Here is a 15,104-nt window from a genome sequence, read left to right on the forward strand (position 1 = left end):
TCTCTCTCTCTCTTTCTTTCTTTCTTCCTTTCTTTCTTTTTTTCAAGACAGGGTTTCTCTGTGTAACAGTCCTAGCTGTCCCCTTTGGTCGTTTTCTAAATATAGATTTTAAAAGTGCTTCTCATTGTGCTAAAACATCTGTCTAATTTACCTACATCCAGTTTTCTGCATAGAGGAAAAATGTTCATGCTTTGAACCAGAATCATTTTTGAGTCCCCATGATTCAAAGGCATGAATCTTGTGCCTTTTCTTTCTTTTTTTTTTAATTTATTTATTTTTATTTTATTTGCATTGGTGTTTTGGCATGCATGTTGGGTCCCCTGGAACTGGAGTTACATAGACAGTTGTGAGCTGCCATGTGGGTGCTGGGAATTGAACCCAGGTCCTCTGGAAGAGCAGTCAATGCTCTTAACCATCTGAGCCATCTCTCTACCCATTTCATGCCTTTTCTACAATGTGGATTTCAGTACAGATGACAAACAGTGGGAATGCTGCTATGTCTAAAACTTACCTCTTTTTATAAACTCAAAAAATTCTTGTAAGCTCCAGGGGGTCAACTTGAATCTGCCTCCAACAGGTAATTAAATGGACTCCAGATAAGTACTGTCAGTCAGTATCCTAAATTCCCTACCTACTGCCTGTTCCTGAGGGTGGGATCTCCTACCCACCTTTCCCTGGTCTTGGACCTCCCCTCCCTCAATTACCAGGACCTAAGAAAAACACTTCCCCCTAAACGTCTGCTCTGCCAGTATCTTGCCAGGCCCAGGTGACCCCTCAAAATCTTCAATTTGAACAGCTTCAAAGTGGCTGCCCTAAGTAGTCCAGCCTCATAGACTGCTTCCAGTAGACCTGCACTTTCCTAGCACCAAACAGCCCCACAGAGCCTGGACAGGGAGTGAAACATCCAGCTATCCCAGGACTGGAGCAGCATTCCAGCTTTCTCAGGTCCTCCAATGATGCTGACGCCCCCAGACAACAGGAAGTAGTCTCGAGAGTGCCCTCATTCCCACCTCACCAACTACCCTTTCCTATTTCCTCACCTTTTTATAATAAGCACAAGGGAATTTGTTAATTCTGCTGCGGCAGCAGCCTGTCTTTGCCGCCAAAGCAGTTCAGTTACGTCATCACATGTCGCCAGATGCTTTCCCACCATCAGCCGACATGTGCACCCCTTAAAAGTGCCCCGCCAGGCACAACTCGCTCTCTTGCCTCTTGCCCTTCTCTTGTCTCTCTACATCCTCTTGTTTCCTCCATGTCTTTCTGTCTGTCTTTCTGTCTGTCTGTCTGTCTGCCTGTCTCTTATGGCCTTTCACTCTTTCTCTTTCCCCTCGCCCCTCCCCCACTAACCTCTTGCACTAACTCTGTTGCACCTGGCGTATTTGCTTCGTGGCAGCCCCACCCCACCCCACCCCACCCCCCGCAAGGTACCCACTTCACCTTTTTTTTTTTATCCTTTCAATGACTACCTTGCAACTATGTCTTTGTTTCAGGGGCTTGTTATAGTCCTATAACCCTACCCTTTTGCCTGCCAAATCCCCCTAAGCTATTAAAAACCTTATCTTCCCTGCATCCAATGCTGACCTCTTGAACCCTGCTGTTAGGGGATGCAGCCGAGTACATAACCAATAAAAAAGCTTGCTTTAATTAATTTGACCATGACGATTTGGGTCAGTGGTCTTTCTCCTTGAATCTTTGGGATTAACATTACCTCGCCTTACACTTCGAGAGAGAAGCCCAGCAACAATGCACCGACAACTGGTGAGACCACACCTTGGCTGCACTGATCAGTGTTACACCCAGATCGCAGGGACCCCCAAAAGACCACCACGGCGATGGAATCCCACACGTAAAAGCAAAGAGCCTTTATTTCAAGCTCCAGAGCTTGGTCCCTCTGTCTGTCCGACACAGTGGTGAGAGCAAGAGCCCTGAGCCCAGGTGGGGCAGAGTTTTTAATCATAGCAGAAGTTAGGGTGAGGGGATTTCCAGGGTCCAGGACCCTGATTGGCTGACAATTGTCCAGGGCTATCTATAAAATAAAAATATGTGTGTGCCAGACTCAGGGACATCTGGCCACCTTATCTAATGGTTGGAATGTCAGGTACTTCCTCACCCCTGGGTGGACCCCTGGGTGGTATCAGCTTGAGGCTTTTCCTGGATCTGGGTGTTGCCTGCCAGTAAGCCTGTCACAGAAGCTGTGTCTAGGCCCCTAAGCCTGTCATGGCTGCTGTGTGGTCAAGCTATTTTGGGGCCCCTTCACAATTAGTTCTGTGTATCTCTTGCCTCCTATTTAAATATTCCTCTGTTTTCCCAGACCCTGAAGGTGGATGTGGGCAGTGGCTCACTAGGTCTCTTTGTCTTTCTCTTCAATGTGGCCATGCTACATAATTTTTCTGCCTTTTATTATTAATTTGCATCTTTTAATTGGCTTATTTGGCATGGGTAGCTTAATCCTGCTTTTTGGGGCACAGGCTGTGAACCCTAAGCTTAGTAACATCTTAATCCTCCTGCCTCCAACTCCTAAGCACCAAGATTGCAGACAATATACTATCATGCTTGTTTTTTTTTTTTTTTTTTTTACTTTTTTGTATGAGTGTTCTGTCTACATGTAGGCCTGCATTCCAGATGAGGAGATGAGGGTATCAGATCCTATTATAGATGGTTGTGAGCCACCATGTGGTTGCTGGGAATTGAACTCAGGACCTCTGGAAGAGTAGCCAGTGCTCTTAACCACTGAGCCGTCTCTCCAGCCCACCCATGCTTGGTTTTTTGTTTCTGGTTTTTTGATGTTTTGTTTGTTTGTTTGTTTTGTTTTTAATATTTATTTATGTATGTATTATGTATACAGTGTTCTGCCTGCATGTTTGCCCACAGGCCAGAAGAGGGCGCTAGATCTCATTACGGATGGTTCTGAGTCATCATGTGGTTCCTGGGAGTTGAACTCAGGAAGAACAGCCAGTGCCCTTAATTGCTGAGCCGTCTCTCCAGCCCTCTTTCTAGTTTTTGTTTGTTTGTTTGTTTTTTAGTTTTTCGAGACAGGGTTTCTCCGTGTAGCTTTGGAGCCTGTCCTGGATCTCACTTTGTAGATTAGGCTGGCCTAGAACTCACAGAGATCCACCTGGCTCTGCCTCCCGAGTGCCGGGATTAAAGGTGTGTGCCACCACTGTCCGGCCTCTTTCTAGTTTTGATAGGGCTGAGAAGTGCAGAAGCAGTCATGGTCCCTTTGGGTGTAGCATCCTTCTTCCCCCATCTCCTGAACTGGTATCTAGCAATGCGAGGCTGCTGGGAGTGCAAAGCCACAATAGGGGACTTGACCAACTTCAGGGGTCTTGACACAAAACACGGCTCTTCCCTCAAAGGGTACTAGTAAGAGAGATTTTATTCTGGAGTCACATATGCCCTGACCAGGGCATACAGATACAGGTTACCCCAAATACCAATGTTCCAGCTGGTAACAGTTTCAGGAAGATTTTGTAGCAGAACTGAAAAAGGTCGTCGTCATAAGTCAGGGTGCTTTAAATATCTATCTATTGGTGGGAACACCAGGTTACAACAAGCAGGGATCCTCTTTGATAGGCCACGGTGCTGCTGATGACATTCTTAACTTTTGCATTAGTGGAAAGCTAATGGACTGTTTATACACAGAAAAGATTTGTCTCATAGTCATGGGATGGATACTAGAGCAAATACAGAAGAGAGCTCTGAATGGTTATTAAGAAGCTAAAGATAGGGCTGGAGAGATGGCTCAGTGGTTAAGAGCACTGACTGCTCTTCCAGAGGACCCGGGTTCAATTCCCAGTACCCACATGGCAGCTCACATCTGTCTGAAACTCCAGTTCCAGGGAACCAGACACCCATGACAAAACACCAATGCGCATAAAAAAATAAAAAAAAAGAAGAAGCTAAAGATAGATCAAGCTAATTTGGTTCCAGATCTGTAACATTCCAGTTCACCACAGCCACGGAAATCCCAGTCAGTCGGTGAGCCTTGGAAGCTCTTGAAGGCAGGGGCAGCTCTCTGCTTTCCCGAAGCTGGGAACTTTAGTCTACAGAGGGCCAGCCTGGCCGGAGCTGAAGATTGCTTATGCTCGCAAACCTGCCACATTCTGAAAGAAATTAGGGAGCATGTGTGGTGATGTAGAGGGGCCCCAAAGCAGCTTGACCACACAGCAGCCATGACAGGGATGAGGAAGTACCTGACATCCCAAACATTCCAAACCTTAGATAAGGTGGTCAGATGTCCCTGACTCTGGCACACATATATTTTTGTTTTTACAGATACCCCTAGACAATTGTCAGCCAATCAGGGTCCTGAACCCTGGAAATCCCCTCACCCCAACCTCTGCTATGATAAAAACTCTGCCCCACCTGGGCTCAGGGTTCTCTGCTCTCACCACTGTGTTGGACAGACAGAGGGACCAAGCTCAGAGCTTGAAAATAAAGGTTCTTTGCTTTTACATACAGGATTCTGTTTCCGTGGTGGTCTTTGGGGGGTCTCTGTGATCTGGACATAACAGCTCATGCCTTTAATTTTTAAATATAGCACTAGAAGGCAGAGGCAGGTGGATCTCTGAGTTTGAGGCCAGCCTGATCTACACAGTGAGTTCTAGGCCAGCCAGGGTCTTCACAGCGAAAGCTGGTCACAAAAAAAAAAAAAAAGCGGGGGGGGGGGGGGGGAGGGAATCACTAAAATGGGATTTATTCAACTTCAACTGGTCATTGAAAATGGTGAAATCCAGGAAACTGCCCAAATCCATGTTTAGAGTCCTAGCGTGTGATCAAAGTTTAAGCAAAAGGCTAAGGATATGCACAGTTCCTGTAAGATCTCATCCTGGAAGGTGGTTGGACAAGTTTTTGGAGCTCTGCCCAATCTCTCTGGGAGACAAGTTCCCCCTCCTGCTGGTGCCTCTTCCTTCTCTGGGCATGAGATTCCTGGAGAAATTTCCATTTGTTTGGGGTCCTTTGTTTCAACAGTCCGATCGTGAGATTGAGAGACAAAAGTGTCTCTTTAAAACCTCTTCATTTGCAGGTGGCACATGCCTAGAGGCAGGTGGATCTCTGAGTTCAAGGCCAGCCTGTTCTACAAAGCAAGTTCCAATACATCTAGGGCTACACAGAGAAACCGTGTCTCTAATAAAACAAAAGAATATCTTCATTTCTGTCAGGCCAATGACACAGTGAGCCTAGTGCTGGGATTATGGCTGTCTACAACCATGTCCAGCTTTAGGCTGTGTTGGGCATCCTTTGGGGAATCAAACAAATGACTTTATGCATTTTAGACAAGGACTCTACTCACTGGGCTAATTTTCTTATACTGGTTGTTTTTCTTTTCTTTTTTTCTTTTTTGGTTTTTCCAGACACGGTTTCTCTGTGTAGCTTTGGTGCCTTTCCTGGATCTCACTCTGTAGCCCAGGCTGGCCTTGAACTCACAGAGATTCGCCTGCCTCTGTCTCCCGAGTGCTGGAATTAAAGGTGTGTGCTACCACCACTTGGCATTGTTTTGTTTTAATTATGGGCTGGAGAAATGGCTCAGTGGTTAAGAGCACCAGTTACTCTTCCAGAGGACCTAGGTTCAATTCCCCAGGTGAGACCAAAACAGGAGCAGCATACCTTGCAAATGAAGGAGCCCACTGTATGAAGCCCCTATACTTTACAAAGCAGGGTTTCGGGGGCTGGAGAGATAGCTCAGAGGTTAAGAGCACTGACTGCTCTTCCAGAGGTCCTGAGTTCAATTCCCAGCAACCACATGGTGGCTCACAACCATCCGTAATGAGATCTGGTGCCCTCTTCTGGCCTGCAGGTGTATATGCTCTATACAAAATAAGTAAATAAATCCTAAAAAAAAAAAAAAAAAAAAAAAAAAAAAAAAAAAAAAAAACCAAAAAACAAAGCAGGTTTTCTATTTGAGAATCAGTTTCTGTTTCTTAAATCTGATGTAATCTGTGAAATATGTGACTCCATTTACCTGATGTATATCCTTGTCTTCCTCTTTCATTGTATTTTTCTAACAATCTCTAACAGCCGGTTCTCTTGCCCCGGTAAACACACTTACAGCTGTTAATATTTTAGCTCTCTTCCATAAAAGAATCCTCAAAAGGCCAGAAGGGGCTGCTCTCTAAAATCCTGTTTTACAGTGAGACAGTTGGCTAGCAAGCCCTGGGTGCACCTCTAAAATAATTGTGAAACTGGTTTTTCTGCTAGAAATTTTTGGGTTTAAAATCTGCACCCACATTGTGGCTCACAACCATCTGGAATTCCAGTTTCAGGGTATCCAGTGCCTCCTCTTCTGACCTCCCTGGCTTACATGTAGTGTGCATACATGCATGCAGGCAAAACCTGCACACGCATAAAATAAATAAATCTTCTAAAGAATATGACAGTTATCTTGTTTATTTTATTTATTTATTTTTTTTAAAGATTTATTTATTATGTATACAGAAGAGGGCGCCAGATCTCATTACAGATGGTTGTGAGCCACCATGTGGGTGCTGGGAATTGAACTCAGGACCTCTGGAAGAGCAGTCGGTACTCTTAACCTCTGAGCCATCTCACCAGCCCCTATTTATTTATTTTTTTAAATTACACTCATGATATTCATTAATTAGACTCATGATATTAATTACATTTGCGGTATTTGTTGATTACATTCGCAGTATTCATTCAATAAATATATTTATGATATTCATTAATTACATTAATTGTATTGATTTATTACATTCATGATATTATGTCCTGATACTACTGTCCGGATTGTGGGGTTTTTCCATCACACAAAACAGAGATTCTGTACTTAGGGAATCATTGCTCTATATTACTTTCTTCTTCATCTTGAGATAACATCTAAACTTTCTGTCCCTATGAATTTGTATATTCTATATATTTCATGTAATACAATTCTATAGTATTTGTCCTTTTTTAATGTAAAAACATTTTATGTACAACTGCAGGAGAAATAATTCACAGATAGCTTGAACATAAAAACAGGTTATAATTTAAAAGTCCAGGATTATTTTAAACAGTAAAATATTTTCTCCGGCCGGGGGTGAGAGGTGGGGTGAGGGGTGGGGTGGGGGTGGCACATGCCTTTAATCCCAGCACTCGGGAGGCAGAGCTAGGCAGATCTCTGTGAGTTCAAGGCCAGCCTGATCTACAGAGCGAGATCCAGGACAGGCACCAAAACTACACGGAGAAACCCTGTCTCGAAAAACAAAAAAAATATTTTTTCCTCTGTAGAAAATAGTAAAAATGAGTTATCTTGTTTATTATGTATATGTGTGTGGGTGCAGCATGCCAGTCACCTGGGGTCTCTGAATCAGGTGTTAGACCCCCCCTTCCTCTTCCTGTGGACAGAGGCGGCAGGGCCTGTTGTCAGAGAAGAAAGGCCTTCATCTGCATTTGCCCCTCATTTTACTGATGGAAATAGACGTAAATTTCTCTCAACTGAATTTTCAGAGCCATTCCTGGGTCAGTCTGGTGCTTTGAGTGACCCTTTCCGTTCAAAATGTGTCAGAAAGCAAACGAGTTTGTGTGGTCTTCCTGTGCCACCATGACAACCATGAATCCATACTCAATGCTCCCAACTGTAGACCTAACAGTGTTATGCAACTTATATTCCCCACAAGGGAACCCTGTGATGAATTAGATAGCTTGTTGTTTTGTTTTTTATTACATTGATTTATTTTTGTATGTGCATAGACAGGTCAGAGGACAATTAATGGAGTTCTCCCTCACACCACTGTGTGAGGCCTGGCAGTTGATCATAGGTCATCAGGCCTCATGGCTAGGGTGTTATCTCACCAGCCTCTATTAATATTCTTGTTCGTGCAGTTAGGGTCAGAGTCTAGGCCCTGGCAGTCCTAACATGCTAGGTTCAGGTACCCTTTAGCTATTGGCTGGCTGCACAGACTGAACGCTGAGGGCAGAGAAAGGAGACTCGATCAATATGGATACACAGGAGAGAGAAACAGAGACATTCGGGAGCTATCCCCACCCCCTAAGGGAGCAGGACCTCAGCTGGGGTACGGTTTAAGTCAAGGGTAAGAGGTACACATAAATAAACAGTCCAGGTCTAGGCGTGGTCACACCTAGGTTGTCTCAGCTTGTCTTTCTGGAGATGTTCTGACAAGCTGTCAAATTGTGTGAAATCTCCTTCCGATTGGCTGCCTGGCTTCAGCCTTTTCCTTCTCCCAGCTGAGTTTCCGGGAGCAGTTCCTATTTCTTTCTTGAGGTCCACCTGTCAATCCCATAGCCAAAAGGAGGGCACAAGCGTCTGTTTAGAATAAATCTGTTCTAGCCAGGCCGGCTATACTCTGTGCAATGATCTGAACCTTGAATTCGTAAAAAATATGAATTAACTTTTTAATTTTATATGTATGAAGGCTTTGCCTACATGTACGTCTGTCTGCACAGCACATACAGAGGTCAGAAGAGGTCATCAGGTCCCCTGGAACTGACTTTACAGGTGGTTGTGAGCCATCATGCTGGGATTTGAACCTGGGCCTCCTGGAAGAGCAGTTAGTGGTCGTAACTACTGAAACATCTCTCCAGCCCCCTAAACCTTAATCTTACATCCCTCTATGTGTGTGTTTCTGCTGGGCAAATGGCAACTTCCTCCTTGGCAGTTTTTCTCACGAGACTTGGTTTTAAGGAGTAGGCCTGGAAATCCGGCCTGTGAGGCGCAAGAAGGACACCAGCTAGGGTCTGAGACCTGTGGCGGTTTCCCCCATTTTACCGTAACTCTCTGGCCTTCAGCAATGTATTTGGTAAACAATTCTTTAATTTATGAATTTATTCTGCAACTAGTACAATGTCTTTTGTGTAACCACTTCCACAGAGCAAACATGGTATTTAGGGCAATGTAAATCTGTGTTCCAGCCAGAGTCATTGGTATTTGGTTTCAGAAAAGGAAAAAAAAAAAATATATATATATATATATATATATATATATATATATATATATATATGTATGTATATATATGTGTATATATATATATATATATATATCTTTAAAAAAAGAAAAATTGTTTGCTTCCAAGTGTGGTGGTTCATGTCCATAATCCCAGTACTCAGGAAGCAGAGGCAGGCAAAGTTCTGTGAGTTCAAAGCCAGCCTAGTCTCCATAGTGAGAACTCATCCAGGATTTCATAGAGAATCTCTGTCTCAAACAAAAACAAAACAAAACAAAAGGCAGGCATGGTCTTCTGTGCCTTCCATTCCAATCTCAGCCCTTGAGGCAGACAGATCTCTACGAGTTCAAGTCCCTGTCCCCAACACTAAACAAAGCAAAGAATTACGATTCCATTTGTCTTTGGGAGAAGGGCACGTGCCACAGTGGGTGCGAAGGTTAGCTGATGCTACCCCAGTCAGTTTTCCCCTTCAGCTCTGTGTGTCTTAGGAACTGACCTCAGGATGCCAGATTCCTCAGCAAGACCCTCACTGGCTGAGCCAGTGAGGTGAGTGAGTGCCCGGTCTGCTTTGTGGTACTGACACCAGCCTTAGGACTAACCATAGGAAGAATTAGAATAGCCCATGGGTATTTGTGAAAAAAAAAAAAAAAAAAAAAAAAAACCAGTCCCTTCAAGCTCTCTCTGGTTGATCACTATCTCAGAGATGTTCTGGTTCTGTGGGCTGGCTGGAAGACGAAGTCCTTACTGCAAGAGAGAACAGGCTTGTTCCTGTTCCCTGAGATGCCGGCTCTTGGCCCAGGTGGCAGCCTCAGCCAGCAGAGATAATTGCTTTTCTTAGGGGGACTGGTCAGTTCTTCTATTTCTGGAGTCCAAGGTAACTTCACGTTTAGGGTGATGAGTCTGTGCAGTCAGCCTTGGAGCAGAAGGACACGCATAGCGGAGGTTTCTCGACACTCCTTGAATGACTAACATGGCCACAAGGAGTCCAGCAGGCATCTGAGCCCAAAGTAAGGAAGGTGTCAGGGGTGAGGGAACAGGGACATAGTTCTATACTGTCACCCTCAGCAGCCTGGTGAGTTCTCTTAATTTTTTAGGACCCTCAACTGAAGCTGAACCAGAATTCATGTCATAGGTGTAGGACAGAATTTTAGGACTAGACAGTATGAACCGGAGTTGGGGTTTTATTAAAACTTGAAGAGACTGCACTGGCATGGTGGCACACATCTTTAATCCCAGACTTGGGAGGCAGAGGCAGGCTGATCTCCGAGTGAGGCCAACCTGGTCTACATAGGGAGTTCCCAGATAGCCAGAGTTATATAGAGAGTCTATCTCTCTCAAAAGAAAAAAATGCTCAGGAAAAGAACAAAAACATACTCAGGCATGAGCATGGACTTCTCAAGGAAAGAATAAAGACATATTTAAGCGTGGTTATGGGTTTCTCAAGGGAGATTCCTAGTTAAGTGTCTTAGCATCGACTTTGTGTTCGAGTTTCATTTCTGTTGCTAGGATAAAGCAACAAGAGCTAGGTGTGGTGGTATGTGACTTTAATCTCAGTACTCTAGAGGCAGGGGCAGGTGGGTCTCTGTGAGTTCAAGGTCAGCCTGGTCTACATAGAGTTCCAGGTCAGCCGGGGCTACAGAGTGAGCCTCAGTCTCTAAAACAGAACAGGAAAAAAAAAAAAAGGAATTTACTTTGACTTAAAGTTACAATTACAGTCCATCATTGTGGGACAACCAAGGTGAGAACTTCAGCTATCTATATCATATTCATAATCAAGAGCAGAGAGAAACATATGAGCCTATTCATGCTCTCTTGCTTGTGCTCAGCTCAATTTTTCTACCCTTAAACAGTTCAGGACGCTCAGCCTAGGAATGGTGCTGCCCACAGTGGAATGTGTCTGCCCAATTAACTTTAAGACAATCCCCCACAAATATGCCCAAAGGCCAGCCCAATGTAGACAATCCTTCATTCAGACTCTTTCTAGGTGATTCTAAGTTGTGTCAAACTGACAATTAAAGCTACACATTACAATGTATATGTATCATTTTGATGCTTTTCAAGTTGTATGTCAAAAAATAAGCCTAACATTTCTTCCTTTCTGCTCGGCTTTTGATAAATGAGATTTATAGAATAAGAGCCTTGCATATGACTATTGTTTCTTAAGGTAAAACCAGGAGCCCCTAGGCTTAGACAAAGAGTTTCTGGTGAAATTCCTAGAGAGTTGCAGGTTTATAGCTGAGACCAGCTAACAGCTTCAAGCAGTTGTTAATTGTGCTGGAATTCTTGCTTTTCTGCTAGTGAAAGGCTTCAACCAGGTTTCCGGGTGGAGGGCTCTTCTCTTCACTTTTCATGCCCTCATAATTTTCCCTCTCTCTATCCTGTCTCAGAGACAAACACAAAATTGAAGGCAGAGATGTCAACGAAAAGTCTCCATGCCCCCGTACAGGTTGACTCTCAAGCCTCTGGGGATCGACCTGCCCCCTTACCAAGCATCGTCACAGTCTCCACCCAAAGTTCTGTCACAGTTGTCACGGTTGTCGGAGACCCTCTCATTTGAAAAACATCTTTTCCTTGCAGCAGCCCTCAGCATCCTGCTGAGTCCCTGTACTCAGCTACAGAGTGGTTTTGATGTGTTCCGCCCACATGGATGCCAGCAGCATCTCTCAGACACACAGTGGAATTTACTGCCGCACCTGGGGGGCAGATGGCACAAAAGCCCGGGGCCACACTGCAGCCCCAACTTTTCCAAGAAGACTGAGAAGGTTTTTGTTCCTATCTTACAGTTCATACCCATCCCCGCTCCCATGTGGTAGCTACGTAAAGTATCAGCGCTACTTTAAGGAAATAAGAAAATAATTTAGTCTAGCAAGGCACAGTGGTGCAGTTTCATAGGACTACCAAGCATGGACTACAGAAGCATGGCAGAACTGATGGCAGCAAGACCATGCTGCCAGACCTCTCACATCACAGTGGCAACAGAGATGGCCAGGGTGCAACCGGGGCTGGCTTAGAACCTTCAATGGTACACTCCTAATGCCCTTCTATTACCAGCCAGGCCTCACTTCTTATTGATTCTACAGCCTCCTGAAAGTGTGCCACAATCCGGGGACCAAGTGACCAAGCACATGAGCCTAATGGAGGGATGGGGTGGGGGAACACTTCACATCCAAACCTCAATAGCAAGGAAACCCGTGTTGCTACCAGCTATTTCGATTTACTGTTGGTGAAGGTAGGGTGTGTCATGTTCCTGAGAATTTTCTCTAAAAGTCAAGGGATGGTAGGTCAGATTCAAAAGCTGATAGTAAATGGCTATTCACCGGATGAGAGCTCAACATAATTTTGGTTGTGCAACCTGGAGCATTCCACCTCTCTACAGCCTAAATGTTCGGCTTAGCCAAGGTCAAGCAGTGTATGGGGTCTAAAGACGATGACTTCTGCACAGATCTGCCTTCACCGGAAGTCTGGGAAGCACCCTTTGCAGTTTCAGACTGTTCCAGAAGTGGAGGCCAGGACTCCAGACCAGAGGGACAGAGAATGAGCTGCATAGGCAAGGGGCTGAGGACACAGAACTTGAGACAGAAACACATGCTGACAGCTATGGGTGTGGTTTGCTAGTGATGACCCAAGGCCTCTCCCATGGTATGTAAAGAATCTACCACTGAGCCACACCCAAATGGGACTCACCTAACACTATGGCAGTGAGGGACCAGGAGTTAGATTTCCTGATAGGCAGACGGGAAGGAGCTGTGACTAAGTAATAAAGGTGTTGAACTTCCAAGATGGCAGGCTTCTTCACCTTCCTGACTTGAGACAAAAACCTGGTAGCCTGTCAGCCTGTCGGGTGGTAGTGGTGTATGCCTTCAATCCCAGCACTTGGGAGGGACAGGCTGGTAGATATCTGTGAGTTCCAGGACAGTCAGGGCTACACAGAGAAACCCTGTCTTGAAAAACCGACCAACCAGCAAACAAACAAAAACCTGGTACCCTAAAACAAAGGACTCCTGGGCTTTTATTCAGGATGATAATTGGCTCTAGTTCAAGGCCAGGTCAGCACACGTTTACTCAATAGTTGTGAAGTGATTATCCACCAACCCTAAAATTAGGGAAGGAAGACCCTTCAAAGACTCAAAAAACCTGAGCCCAGAGGAGAGACTTGATTTTCCAGCATAGTGTCTTTCTGTGTGTGTGTGTGTGTGTGTGTGTGTGTGTGTGTGTGTGTGTGTGTGTGCTTTCCCTGAGACTAGAGTTACAGACCAATGATGAACTGTAAGATGGGTGCTGGAAAAGCAGCCATTGAGCTTAACCAATGAGCCATCCAGCACCAGAGGGTGACTTTGAACTTCTGATCCTCCTGTCTCCTTTTCCCAAGTACTAGGATTATAGGCATGTGCTACCATGCCCTACCATGCCCAGTTTATGCACTACTAGGAACCAAACCTGGCACTTTAAGCATGGTAGATAAACATTTTATCAACTGAACTGCACTCCCAGCCTCCAGTGCCCCCCCCCTTTTTTTTAAGGTTTATTTATTTATTATGTATACAGTTTCTACCTGCATGTGTCCCTGCAGGTCAGAAGAGGGCACCAGATCTCGTTTAGATGGTTTGTGATCCACCATGTGGTTGCTGGGAATTGAACTCAGGACCTCTGGAAGAGCAGCCAGTGCTCTTAACCTCTGAGCCATCTCTCCAGGCCTTCTTTTGTTTTTTAGATAGTGAAAGAACTGTGATGTGTTCTAAAGCTGTTTCAAGATAGACTGAATCAAGAATCCCTGGGGCAAGTGGTTTTCCATACAGAAAAAAATGAACTCTTAATCTCATTCAAAGACCATCAACGGGGGGTGGGGTGTGGGGGGTGTTGGGGATGAAGGGTGGGGAGATGGGGTGGGGTAGGTGGGTGGTGGAGAGATGGTTCAACATTTTAAAGCACTCACTGCTCTTCTTTTTTTCTTGACAGGGTTTCTCTGTGTAACTGCCCTGGCTGTCCTGGAACTCCCTCTGTAGACCAGGCTGACCTCGAACTCACAGAGATCCTCCTGACTCTGCCTCCCGAGTGCTGGGATTGAAGGCATGTACCACCATCACCAGGCTTTCGTGGCTCAACCTTGAACTTGTGATCCTCCTACCTCCAAATCCCAGAATGCCGTGCTACAGGTGTGGGCTACCATGCCATCTTTTATGGCGTGCTGGGGATTGAGCCCACCTCCATGTATGGCAGAAAAGCATGCCACCAACTGAGCCATATCCCCAAGCCCTCATCTCTTCTGAATGGAGCCATAGCTTTGCTGACGGTCTGGAGTAAGGGGTACTGGAGAACCCTCAGTTCCTTTAGAAGATAGTTGAAGGAACGCACAGCGGCAGACTATGGGAGTAACACAGCACAAGCACTTGGGAAAACGACGCTACAGCAAGGCTGAATATGAACAAACCCTATGACACAGTAATCCACTTCTAACTGTACACTTGGCAAAAGGCATACACGTAACTAGGTTTGATGGCACATGCTTTTTTCTTTTTCTTTTTCCTCTTTTTTTCTTTTTTTCGAGACAGGGTTTCTCTGTGTAGCTTTGTGCCTTTCCTGGAACTTGCTCTGTAGACCAGGCTGGCCTAGAACTCACAGAGATCCGCCTGGCTCTGCCTCCTGAGTGCTGGGATTAAAGGTGTGCGCCACCACCGCCTGGCAGCACACACTTTTAATCCCAGCACCCAGTAAATTGAGGAAGGCAGACCAGCCTGGGTTATGTGACCCCTATCACAAAAACAAAATAAAAGGCATACGTGTATGTTTTAAAAAAACATATGTAGGGGTCTGAAAATACGGATCAGTGATAGAGTGCTTGTCTAGCATGTGTAAGACTCTAAGTTCAGAGCCAAACAAAACAAACTAAAAATACATTTCAGTTATTTCATGTGTATGGGAGTTTTGCCTGTATGTCTGTATACTACATGTGTGTCTAGTGCCCACAGAGACCACAAGAGCCCACCAGAACTCCTAGAAATGGAGTTACAGACTGTTTGAGTCACCATGTGGGTTCTGGGGATAGAACTTGGATCCTCTGCAAGAGCAGCCAGTTCTCTTAACCACTGAGCCATCTCTCCAGCTCCACAAAAACAATATTTAAAAAAGAAAAAAAATTAAAAGTACAGATGGTTGGGGAGGCAGCGTAGTAGGTAAGTTGGGTTCCTCAAACTCAGGCAAAGA

Source organism: Peromyscus leucopus, chromosome 3 (assembly GCF_004664715.2).
Source record: "Peromyscus leucopus breed LL Stock chromosome 3, UCI_PerLeu_2.1, whole genome shotgun sequence".
Classification (NCBI taxonomy): domain Eukaryota; kingdom Metazoa; phylum Chordata; class Mammalia; order Rodentia; family Cricetidae; genus Peromyscus; species Peromyscus leucopus.